Source organism: Bos grunniens, chromosome 16, assembly GCF_055505025.1.
Source record: "Bos grunniens cultivar Pamir isolate PY7600 chromosome 16, Bosgru_T2T1.0, whole genome shotgun sequence".
In the NCBI taxonomy this organism is placed as follows: Eukaryota; Metazoa; Chordata; class Mammalia; order Artiodactyla; family Bovidae; genus Bos; species Bos grunniens.
Genome location: NC_141180.1, coordinates 59,742,093 through 59,754,466, shown reverse-complemented (window position 1 = coordinate 59,754,466; position 12,374 = coordinate 59,742,093).

The window sequence follows — 12,374 nt, the reverse complement described above, 5'->3', positions numbered from 1 at the left end:
GCTTATATATTCCGTCTATGCTTGCTGGTGGCACAGACCAAAGAAACATCAAGTATCTCTGCTTATGGCTAGAAATCACTATAACAAGAGTTTGTTTACTTAGAACGATGGCCCAAATGCCTTTGCTTAATAAGAATGAAAGAACTATTACGTGAGTAAATCTTCCAGTCGGGGCGGGGGGAGGGGGGACTCCAGGGAGATAGTTGGCCTGAAAGAAGGCCTTGGTGGCAAAATGGGTAAGAATTCTTGATAAAGAGTCCTGTTGACTCAAAGAGTGTTGGTACCATGTAAATCTTGCTAAAGAGCCTGGTTTAGGAGGGAAGATGATTAAGTCTGTCATAAGTTTACTTTGAAGTGAGTATATGATATTTCAGTGAAAATGTTTGATAGAATGTGAAGTTATGAAGTGGTGGTTCTGGTGAAAAGTCGGGACCAAAACTACAGATTTAGGCATCAGTCAGGATATAGATTAAGTCTGAATTACTGACAGGGAATTAGTTCACCAAAGTAGTTAAAAAGGAAGCCTAGGAACAGAGGAGAGAAGAGAATGTAAAGGGAAAAAAGTGGAATAATGTAGACTGTCACAGAGGCCTAAGGACAAGAGCGTTCAGAGAGGCCTTTATCATCACCTTCAAACACTGTCCCTGAAGATGATGTCAGATGGTTAGAGAGAAAAAGCTTATTTGAATTGCTTTTCTTTATCACTGGTGCTTTCAGTTGCTTCCAGTTTCATCCAGTAACCAAACCATTCTCACTGATTTTTGTCATGTGCTTCTGTTCATGGTTGTAATTCAGCTGTGCTGTGCTGTGCTTAGTTGCTCAGTCATGTCCGACTCTGTGATTCCATGGACTGCACACAGCCCGCCAGGCTCCTCTGTCCATGGGGATTCTCCAGGCAAGAATACTGGAGTGGGTTGCCATGCCCTCCTCCAGGAGATCTTCCCAACCCAGTGATTGAACCCAGGTCTCCTGCATTGCAGGCAGATTCTTTACCAGTTGAGCTACCAGGGAAGTCCATAATTCAGCTAGGTCATCATAACGAGGACATGAACTTAGAAGTCCTCTTGACTAAATGTGATGGTTGCATCGTCTCTGTTTCATGGCATCTCTGAGCTCCTTAGCTAAGGATAAGAATGGAGTTCTGGTTATGAAATGAAATCCCTTCCTATGATTGTAAAAAGTAAGGTTTAGGACTTTGGGATTATTAACATAGCACCATGATAGACTGAGCTAACTAGCTAAACTTTTGATTCATGTTGTATTGTATGTGCCCAATTGATTCAATGGATCAACAGGTTATTACTTTAAAGAAATATATATGTGTGTGTGTGTGTGTGTGTGTGTATATATATATATATAAAGTATATAGTTCCTTTTAACAACTGGTTGTTAGCAAAGAGGAGGACAGAAAAGACAAATATTAATATATGGAATGTGATTTCTTCCAAGTGACTTGCAGAATAATGTAAACCTTTTGCTCATTGGTTATGATGTTGATCCATCTTGTGAAAATTGTGCTCCTAATAACACAGAAGACCCAATAAACTCTTCACTTTTCTGTTTTCCATCTTGGCTCTTCAGTCTTGCAGTTGAGTTCCTGTTCATCATGCCAGAGATCAACTAAATTCTCAGAAACAGATGCTGTTCCCTTTACTACCAACTCATCCCTCTGTAGTTCTACAGTTGGCAAGGCCAGATGGAGTCACATCCTGAAATTAAACTTCTCACCAAATTCTTATAAAGTAAGCAGACGTGTTATTAATATGGACTTCTGGACGTGGAACAATACACAGAGATGATTGATTAGAAATGCTAATTAAAGGCAACACAGTGGAAGGACTGAAGCAGTGAGTTCATTCTGAAAATAAGGAGCGGATTTATATCCCCTATTCTTTGAGTCACAAAACTGAATCAGGAATATATTTTCAAGTGGTTGGCCAAATGACCATTGCTTGCTTGTGGTTTTGCATTTATTCTCAGACATCTAAAACTGCAAGCAGATAAATCCAGCAGAACTCATAGATGATATATTAAGTCTCAGAAATATTTTTTTTACTTGGGTACAGAAAAATTGGAGCAGACTCAAACTTCTCTTAAGTCCACTGGTGTTTCGTTATCCAAAATTCACTTTAAAAAGGAAATCTAATGATATGCTTAGTGTGACAAGGAGCTTAGAGAGGTGATTCACTAGAAGAATTAGGAAAAAAAATATATGCTGTCCCTGTGGTACAAACTGTAAAACCAACCCAGAGCAGAAGGGAAATATCCAAAGCTATAGGCTGGTTTCGTCCGAGTCATTCCAAGTCAAGTCATTATTTAAATACCATTTTTAGTAACTCAAGCTCAGTTACGTTTTTGTTTTTGTTTTTTTTTTTGCATCCTCCTAAGAGAACATTTGAAAACAGTGGACCATGACAGGGTTCCATTATGTAAATATATAAAATATTAAAAAATATAGCTATTTTAAAAAACAAATGAATCAGGAATGAATGCATACAAGAATGAATGAATGGGAAGATGACTTCAAAGGCATGAAGTTTACAAACATGCCACTGTTATTCCATGTTTTTGTTCGTTTTACTAAGTTGTGTCTGACTCTTTGTGACCCCACGGACTGCCAAGCTCCTCTGTCCATGGGATTCTGTAGGCAAGAATACTGGAGTGGGTTGCCATTCCCTTCTCCAGGGGATCTTCCTAACCCAAAGATTGAACCTGCATCTCCTGCATCTCCTTCATTGGTAGGCAGATTCTTTACCACTGAGCCACCTGAGAAGCCCATGGAGTATTATGATGCAGCCAAATAACAAAGCATGCAGACATGCAGGTTACTGAAAGACAGAAAACTAGCTATCACCCTGGGATCTCTAACAATAAACATATTTACTTCAAAATCATTCACAGTAGTAAATTATGGAATATGTCCTAAACCTGGCATTCATTTTTCCTCATTAAAAAAGTCTTCCAAAAAGGCTTTAGATCATTTAAAGCATCTGATCAAACAGGCTGTCTATTCACATAGCAGTTTATAAGTAAACAATATTTAAACCCATTTAAGGAGATTTCCAAATAACCCAAAGTCTAGAAGAGGTCGTCTGTTTCTGCCTCTCTGGATGTAACTACCTTTCAGCCCCTACGAGTCTCCAAGGCACGAGGTCTTGTAAACTCACTAATATTTAGGATGCTTTGGGGGACGTGACCACATCATTCCTGCTATTTCTTCTTCTTCAAACCTTTATTACAGTTGTCAAGGAAATCTGAAGATTTTTCAAATGTCTAATCTCCCTGTCATGTTTTGAGAGGTTGAATTTAGACACCTTTTTTTCACCCTGTCTTTGCTCAAAAAGGCCCAGGATGACAGCCCCGCAGAAGCAGAAGATGGAAAAGAGCATTGAAAGTTCTTTTAGACTTTGGTAAGCTGAGAGTGATTAAAAGGAGAAAGGAGATTGAATGAGATCACTTTCCCAAAGCTTTACATGCTCTCTGATATAATGCTCTCAAAAGAGGCTTGTACAGTGAAGTCATTTTGGCTTTGGTGCTGTGCTTAGTGAAAGCCATGGATTTGAAGGAGCTTTCTGAATAGAGCTCTGTGGTAATACATCAATAAATCTGACCTATCATCGAGAGGAGCATTTTTAATAGCAGGCTTGGCAAGGGAAACAAAATTTGCAGATTACATGGCTACTTTATTTCATAGGAAAAAATAAAAACAATTATGCAATCCTTAATCCCTCTGATATAAGTTACTTTGCAATGACTCGTAGACACCAGAAGGTATTAGTCAGGGTCTAATCAGGATACAAAACCATGTAGCAATTGGAATGTGAGTTTAACATAGAAAAATAGTAACCATAGTGTAAGATTGGAGTGCCAAGGGTGGGTTAGTCAGCATATTTGCATGTGTGTGTGTGCTCAGTCGCTCAGTTATGTCTGGCTCTTTGCAACCCCATGGACTGTAGCCCACCAGATTCCACTGTCCATGGGGTTCTCTAGGCAAGAGTACTGGAGTGAGTTGCCATTTCCTCCTCCAAGGGATCTTCCTGAGCCAGGGATCAAACCCGTGTCTCTTGCGACTCCTGCATTGGAAGGCGGATTCTTTACCACTGAGCCACCTGGGAAGCCCAGTAAGAAGTACAAAGAACTCTAAAGAATATAGGAATAACAGACAAAAAAGCAGCCACTAGCCCCATGGTTAATACACTAAATCTAAGGAAGAGAAACTGCCTGCTGGGGCTTTTGGAGGACTTGACTCTGGCTCAGCATTTGAAACCAGCAGAAAGTTGCTGTAAGTCTACCCTTTAGGGTGATGGGGAAAGCTCTTCACAGGAGGTGGCTCTCTGGAGCTGCTCTGACTGCAAAACTGCTGTGGGGTGTGAAGGTTCCTGGCGGTGCTGCTGGCTGCAACACACTGCAAGAGTCAGACACTGGAAAGATTGTGGTGCAAGAGCTGGGTGCTCAGAAAGCTGCCCATACTGCTGAGGCCAAACTGCCCATGCTTCGGGAATCAGATACTGAAGATGCCACCTATACCACAGGGGACTTTCCAGGAAGCTCAAACAGTAAAGAATCTTCCTGCAATGCAGGAGACCCACTGGGTCAGGGATCCTGGGTCAGGAAGATTCCCCTGGAGAAGGGAGTGGCTACCCACTCCAGTATTCTCGCCTGGAAAATCCCGTGGACAGAGGGGCCTGGCGGGCTACATTCCATGGAGTCGCAAAGAGTCAAACATGACTGAGCAACTATCATTTCACTTCATACCACAGGGGGCTTCCCAGGTGATGCTAGAGGTAAAGAATCTGCCTGACAATCCAGGAGACACAAAAGACGTGGGCTTGATACCTGGGTCTGGAAGGTTCCCTGGAGAAGGGAGTGGCTACCCACTCCAGTATTCTTGCCTGGAAAAGTCCATGGACAGAAGAGCCTGGTGGTCTACAGTCCCTGGGGTCACCAAGAGTCAGACATTACTGAGCACAGCCCCCGCCGACATGTACCATAGGAGTCTGGCACTGAAGGAGTTGCACGTGCTGTGGAAGCCTGAGGCTGGAGAAGTCACCCAAGTTGGAGGAGCAGCCCCCACTCTAGGACCCTGCCTATGAAGCCAGGAAGCAAGGCCCTTCCTCCCTGCGACTCTCTATTGCCCTCTTGTGACAACACTTAACATCCCATCAGACAGCTGACAAAGGCAGACAGCTTACAGGTTGGGCAAGGAAGTGGGAGCTGAAATGTCACGAAAAGATAACTGGCAGAATACATACTTTAATGCAGCTCCTATACTTGGGATAGTGTTCTTTCATCTGCGAAGGGTTCTTTCTGATGCTTGTACCTGAATGACTGCTCGGGAACATTACTCTTTACTAGCACCTCCAACCATTTGACAAAGTTCACATCTTTATCACCAGTATAGATGATAGCTTCTATACAAATACGTGTATGTAGCTTAAATAACAATATACGTATATTTATAACATGCTGGTGAATCCATCCAACTCTTCACATTCCTATCTCTAAATACAGACACACCCCCTGCCCAGGTTTGAAATTGTCCCTGAATGATCATAGGTCAGTGTCCACATGACACCAGGAACAAGCTTCTAGTTGTCCTTTCCCAGTGGAGTCACAAGGATAGCACTTATTTTTCCCAGTAACGATACGTGGCAGTATGCAGTGCCCATCAGGGAAGCTCACTTGAGCCTTGGTGTCCAGGGTCTTTACTGGGGGTCAGTCTGATAGATGTGGCTGAACTCCAGCCTCTCCAGAGGTCAATCAGATACCCGCAGGGCCCACATAAATCAAAATGTTTGCTTAGTGATGCTATGTTAACGTATAGCATATCTGCCATGGCCCAAAGTCCCCAGGTACACGAGGGCAGTCCCACCGGGCACAATAACCCAAGGGCTTATGGGTTACCTCTCAGGAGTCTGAAAAGACCCAGGGCTTTCCTTGAGGTGTGCACAGTGTGGCCAATCCTGAGTAAATCCTTTACTATTTATCATTTGACCTCCATCTTTGCCTCGTTGCCTTCATCTATAAACTAAGGCGAGATGGACCAAGATAATCTAGCTCTAAGGGACCACACTGATACATTTATTTATTTTTGTTAAGCAACACAGTAGTAGAGTAAGTTTTAAAGAGTACTCTCAATACAAAGCAAAGATTTTTTTAAAATGTCTTTCTTAAGGTTAAGTGATAGCTCTCTTTATCTTTGCATCAATAAAGACAAATGGCATTTTTTCAAGCCACACTCCCTTCTGGCCCTCCCACTCTGCCTAATATCCCCACCCAAATCTCTGGAAAATGAGTGTCCCTCAGGAGACTGTGAAGATTAGTTCAGGCTAATTGCTGCTGGATAAGTAGTGTTTAGCAGCTGTTTAAAATAAGAGGAAAAAGGGAGATGAGTTTGTTTTGCAGCAAAAGAATTTAAGGACAATTTGCTAACTAAGAAGAACATGAAAAACTAAAAAGGTTAGCAAGGTTTAAGGAATCTCCTGGTCTAGGGGAAAAATCAGAAAGTGAATTCCTTTAATTTTCTGGAGAGTTCAAGTTTCAGTTCAGTTCAGTTCAGTTCAGTCGCTCAGTCGTGTCCGACTCTTTGCGACCCCATGAATCGCAGCACGCCAGGCCTCCCTGTCCATCACCAACTCCCAGAGTTCACTCAGACTCACGTCCATCGAGTCAGTGATGCCATCCAGCTATCTCATCCTCTGTCGTCCCCTTCTCCTGCCCCCAATCCCTCCCAGCATCAGAGTCTTTTCCAGTGAGTCAGCTTTTCGCATGAGGTGGCCAAAGTACTGGAGTTTCAGCTTTAGCATCATTCCTTCCAAGGAACAGCCAGAGCTGATCTCCTTTAGAATGGACTGGTTGGATCTCCTTGCAGTCCAAGGGGCTCTCAAGAGTCTTCTCCAACACCACAGTTCAAAAGCATCAATTCTTTGGTGCTCAGCTTTCTTCACAGTCCAACTCTCGTATCCATACATGACCACTGGAAAGACCATAGCCTTGACTAGATGGACCTTTGTTGGCAAAGTGATGTCTGCTTTTCAATATGCTATCTAGGTTGGTCATAACTTTTCTTCCAAGGAGTAAGTGTCTTTTAATTTCGTGGCTGCAGTCACCATCTGCAGTGATTTTGGAGCCAAAAAAATAAAGTCTGACACTGTTTCCACTGTTTCCCCATCTATTTCCCATGAAGTTCAAGTTTAGATCTGAGCTTATGAAGATGTTGGGTTTGTTGTTGTTCTTGTTGTTCTGCTAGGCTCAGAAGCTAAACCACATCCAAAATAAACTCAGCAGATCAGGCTGCAAAAGCAGAATAGAATGTTTCAGTAAACAGACATATTTACAATGCTTCCCACTTCAGTTTCAGCTGAGGTTGAAGGTGGATTAATTGTGGAGTACTGTATTGAAGTTATTTGGGATAAGAAATGCTAAAACCTTAGAGGTATGTTTTGAGCAGGATCGGGTTTCTGTTCCAAGGAAGCCAAAATGAATTTGAAAGCCATGATTGCCATACCCTCAGAGAAGGAAATTCTCTATCAAAGAGCAAGGCAGTCAGAACCTGGGTGAGCAAGTAAGTTTGACTCTGCGTGTGTGTGTGTTAGTTGCTCAGTCATGACCAACTCTTGGCAACCCCGTGGTCTGTAGCCCGCCAGGCTCCTCTGTCCATGGGATTTCCCAGGCAAGAGTACTGGAGTGGGTAGCCATTCCCTTCTCCAGGAGATCTTCCCCACCCAGGGATCAAACCCAGGTCTACCGCATTTTGGGCAGATATTTTTTTACCATCTGAGTTACCAGAAAGCCCTAATTCCACTTTGGGGGAGGCCAATTAACATCCACTACATGCCGTCACTTCCAGCTGACTGGTACCCCCTTCACTGTTTTTATAGAGTGGCATCTTTAGGGGGTGTAGGAGGCCGTTATAGGAAATCATTACTCCCGGAGTAGGCGAGGACAGTATATCACTAAACTTCATCCTGGAAAGTGGGAGGCAATTCACAGTTTGTATAATTCTAGAATGGTCCCATTAGGTTAAGATCTCATCTATTATGAAAATGAGAGAGAGACAATGACACAGAACCTAACTGGGGAAGAACCGCTTTGGGCCTAAGCAAAATTAGCATTAAATTCACTAAGATTTTAGCTCCAGACTCAAACACAAATCATCAAAGATGCATAGAGTAAGAAATGATAAATATATCCTTTTATTAATGTATTGAGAAGTGTTACCTTTACTTTTTCTTTTTTTTTAATGAATTTATTTATGGCTGCACTGGGTCTTCGTTGCTGCTCGTAGGCTTTTCCCAGTTGCCGTGAGTGGGGGCTACGCCCTAGCTGCAGTGCATAGACTTCTCACTGCCATGACTCCTCTTTTGCTGCAGAGCACAGGCTCTAGGTGCATGGGCTTCAGTAACTGTGGTACATGAGCTCAGTAGTTGTGGCTCACAGACTTAGTTGCCCTGCGGCATGTTGAATCTTCCTGGACCAGGAATCAAACCCATGTTCCCTGTGTTGGCAGGTGGATTCTTAACCATTGGGCCACCAGGGAATTCTGGTAAATATATTCTCAATATGAGCTAGTTGACTAATTTTGAGAAGTTGTCAGCTGCTACAGACTGAATGTTTGTGTCCCTCACCCCCCAATTCATATCTTGAAACCTATTCTTCAACATGATGGTATTTAGAGATGGGGTTTTTGGAGAGGTGGTTAGGCCATCAGGGTGGAGCCCTCGTGAATGGGATTAGTGCCTTTATAAAAGAGACCCCAGAAAACTCCCTTACTCTTTCCACCATGTGAAGACACAGCAGGAAGACAGCCATCTATGAACCAGGAAGCAAGCTCCCAGCAGACACAATCTGCCAGAGCCTTGATCTTGGACTTTTCAATCTCTAGAATTGTGAGAAACGGATATTTGTTGTTTAAGCCACCAGTGTATGTTGTGTCTGTTAGAGCATCCTGGAAGGACTTAAACAGCACACCACTTAACCAGTCGGATAAAATAAACACTATAGTTTGAGGATCAGAAAAGTTTCCTAGGCTGTCCTCACCGGTGCTACCTTGAGTCCAATCAACAGCAGCATCCGCAGTGCCCCCGGAAGACTGTTAGGGATGCAGTATCAGGTACCGTGGAGACTACAGAATCAGACGCTGCATCTTCACAGGATCCTTGGGAGTTCAGAGGCCCATTCATTCAAGTTTCAGAAGCACGGCTTGCAAATCTGGCCAGCTGCCAGTTTTTCTAAGTAAAGGTTTCTGAGTCGAGCTTTTTCGATTATGTCTTGTCCACAGCTACTTTTGCAGGACAATAGCAGAGCTGGGTACTTGTGACAGAGAATGTATTGCCCACAAAGCCTAAAATATTTACCATCTGGCCCTTTTCAGAAAAAAATCTGCTTGTTCCTGTGGTCCCTGTAAGATTTTCTAGAATATTGTTTCCTTGTTTGGTTGAGACAGGAAGGAAACTATTCTCTATTATCTGTGATAACACAGGGGCTTTTAGATTAGGGTTTTTACACCTTTCTCACTTTTAATTTCCATAATAATCTTTTTGCAGATAGAGTACACAATGTGTTCAAGATCCCGAATCTAGTTAGTGGTGGAACCAGACCTCAAGTCAGGACAGTCTGACTCCAAGTGCCATGACCTTTCATCAGCACCATGACTCACCCCATAAGAAGTTGAGAGCCTCGATGTTCTGCTTATCCAGGGGGTTAACTGGCCTTGGAAAAGAGAGCTACTGTTCCCCCAGATTTATCCATGACAGAATTATTACAAAAATCCAACTTTCTAATTCACTCTGAGAAATCGCGCCACTCTGCAGACCCGTAGATGGCAAATGTACTCTGAAGACCAAATTAAGGACAGAAGGAGACTTGGAGGGTTTCTGGAATCAGAGTTGGTCTCTGCACAGATGGGCCCTCCTGAGCCTCTGTGGCGGCAGGGCTCCACTTCCCCAGCTCCTGCTGGAAATTAGAGCCCATTTCACTGCTAAGTTCCCTACTTTCAAATTCCAATGATTTATTTGAATGATATCAACTTTGTGGTTAAGAGAAGGTCCCCAATTTTTGTGAACAGAGTCATTTATTCAAAGGAGTAGGAGTAGATTAATCCTGTCTCTGTTCTCCAGAAACTGACAGTGAAATCAGTTGAAAATAAGGAAGAGTGGTGTTTAAAATGGAAAACAACCCAAGCTCCCTGGGCGTGTACACTCTGCTATATTTAAAATGGATAATCAGCATGGACCTCCTGTACAGCACAGGGAACCCTGCTCACTGTTACACGGCAGGCTGGATGGGAGGGGAATTTGCCAGAGAATGGATACGTGTATATGTATGGCTGAGTCCCTTGGCTGTCCACCTGTAAGTATCGCAATATTGTTGATCAGCTATACCCCAAAAGAAAATAAAAAGTTTAAATTAAAAAAAAAAAAAAAGGAAAACGCTATCTTGGAAACTAGAGCCTGAGTCAGTCTGGATGACTAGAAGTGCAAGCACAGCTATGAAAAGCTTTGACTTAATACTTTGTTTTAATTACCTTTCTCTCATGGATGTTTATTATCTCTCTCTCCTTAACCTTATTAACCCACTTAATCTAAATACACTCACCTTTCATGTCTAGAAGCACTACTCATTTTCCCTTTATCTTTTTTTACTTCTTTTAAGATTTCAAGATAAGTGGAGAAAAGGATTAAAAGTAGTTTGATAATTTTGCAATATAAAGTAAATTGTGCAAAAATATTTGACTGTTGAGGTCATCTTATTTTCTAGATTAGAGTGGAAGGTACTGACTACCACAGATCAATAATTTACCCTTTTGAAAACCTCCTAAAATGCCCTGTGTGCATAGTGTCATATACACAGTTTCTTTTTCTTTTCCAAACTCTGAACTTTAAATAACACAACCAACTGCAGCGGTGAATTTGGATTGTTCTCACATTGTTCTCTAGTTCTGAATTCGACCTTAGCTTCCTACCAAGACTACAAACCCCTTGAAGCTAAATATTTTACTAATATTCTTGGAGCATCCTCTTTAATTCTTGCCTGGGCCCCAAGTAAAATTTAATACTTGATTCTCAGTTGAGAGGGTGGGCCCATTGTATGACTGTTTTTCTGGCCCCTAACACAGTGCCCTTTATAGAATAAATACTGAAGAAACATTTGTTGTATAATCCTTTGCCAAATAAAATATATATTTTTTAAAACAACAAAATGAAAAATAGTCCATCAAAAGTAAAAAATGGCTGAAACTTCACTATAGGTACACAGCAGGAAGTATGGTCTTTGTTAAAAAAAAAAAAAAAAAAAAACTGGTCCATAGAGTAGGGCTTATAATCCCTGTTGGAAATACACAGGCCTTCATGGCTATTCATCCATTCTCCAACACACACTTGTCTGTCTGCTCTCTGAAGAGCATGTCAGCTTAGACCTACCATCTCATCAGCATTTATGAATATGTATTGTTTGTTAGCCACCACTATCCAAAAAAAAAAAGAAAAGAAAGCTTTAGTCCAAACAACATTGACATTAACACAGGCTCAAGATTTCTTCCAGACACCAAATGTTCTGGGCAGCCAGATGGTAGCCTGATCTCAAGGTTGGAAGGAAAAAAAAAACATATTTGATGGCTTTGATTTTCAGGTACCTTTTCTGCCCTACAGTCAATAGAGGACTTTGCAGAAGATTTCACTGCAAAGAAAGGATCTGGAAAGGAAAAATAAAATGTGTTTCCATCCTGACAGCCCAGGAGCAGCGGGCTGACTCATCTAAGTATTTAGCAACCACCACAAATGAAAGTCAAGTCCTCATGTTTAGCACTGAAGACATTTATGAAAAGACCTTTCTCATAAGGGCTTGAGTAGTGTGAACTAAAGAGACATATCCTTTACCTTTGGTGAATTACTCTAGGAAAGATCATTTATTACATTCAGTTAATATGTACTGAGGGCCAATGGCACTGTCTATAAGCTGGATAAAGAGTAGAGATAGATTTGCAGGAAAGGAATAGAGATACAGACGTAGAAAATGGACATGTGGATGGCGGAGGGGATGGGGAGGTTAGGACAAATTGGGAGAGTAGCGTTGACACGTCTACACTGGTTTCCCTGGTGATAGACGGCTAGTGGGAAGCTGCTCTATAGCACAGGGAGCTCAACTTGGTGCTTTGTGATGAGCTAGAGGGATGGGATGGGGGTGGGAGGGAGGTCCTGAGGGAGGGGATATATGTATACATATAGCTGATTCACTTCACTGTACAGCAGAAACTAACACAGCTTTGTAAAGCGATATACTCCAATAAACAAAAGTAAACCCCAATTCCTGATCTCACTGAGCTTACATTTCAGTGGGAGAGAGACCTCAAAGAATAAGTAAAATGCAGCAGTATG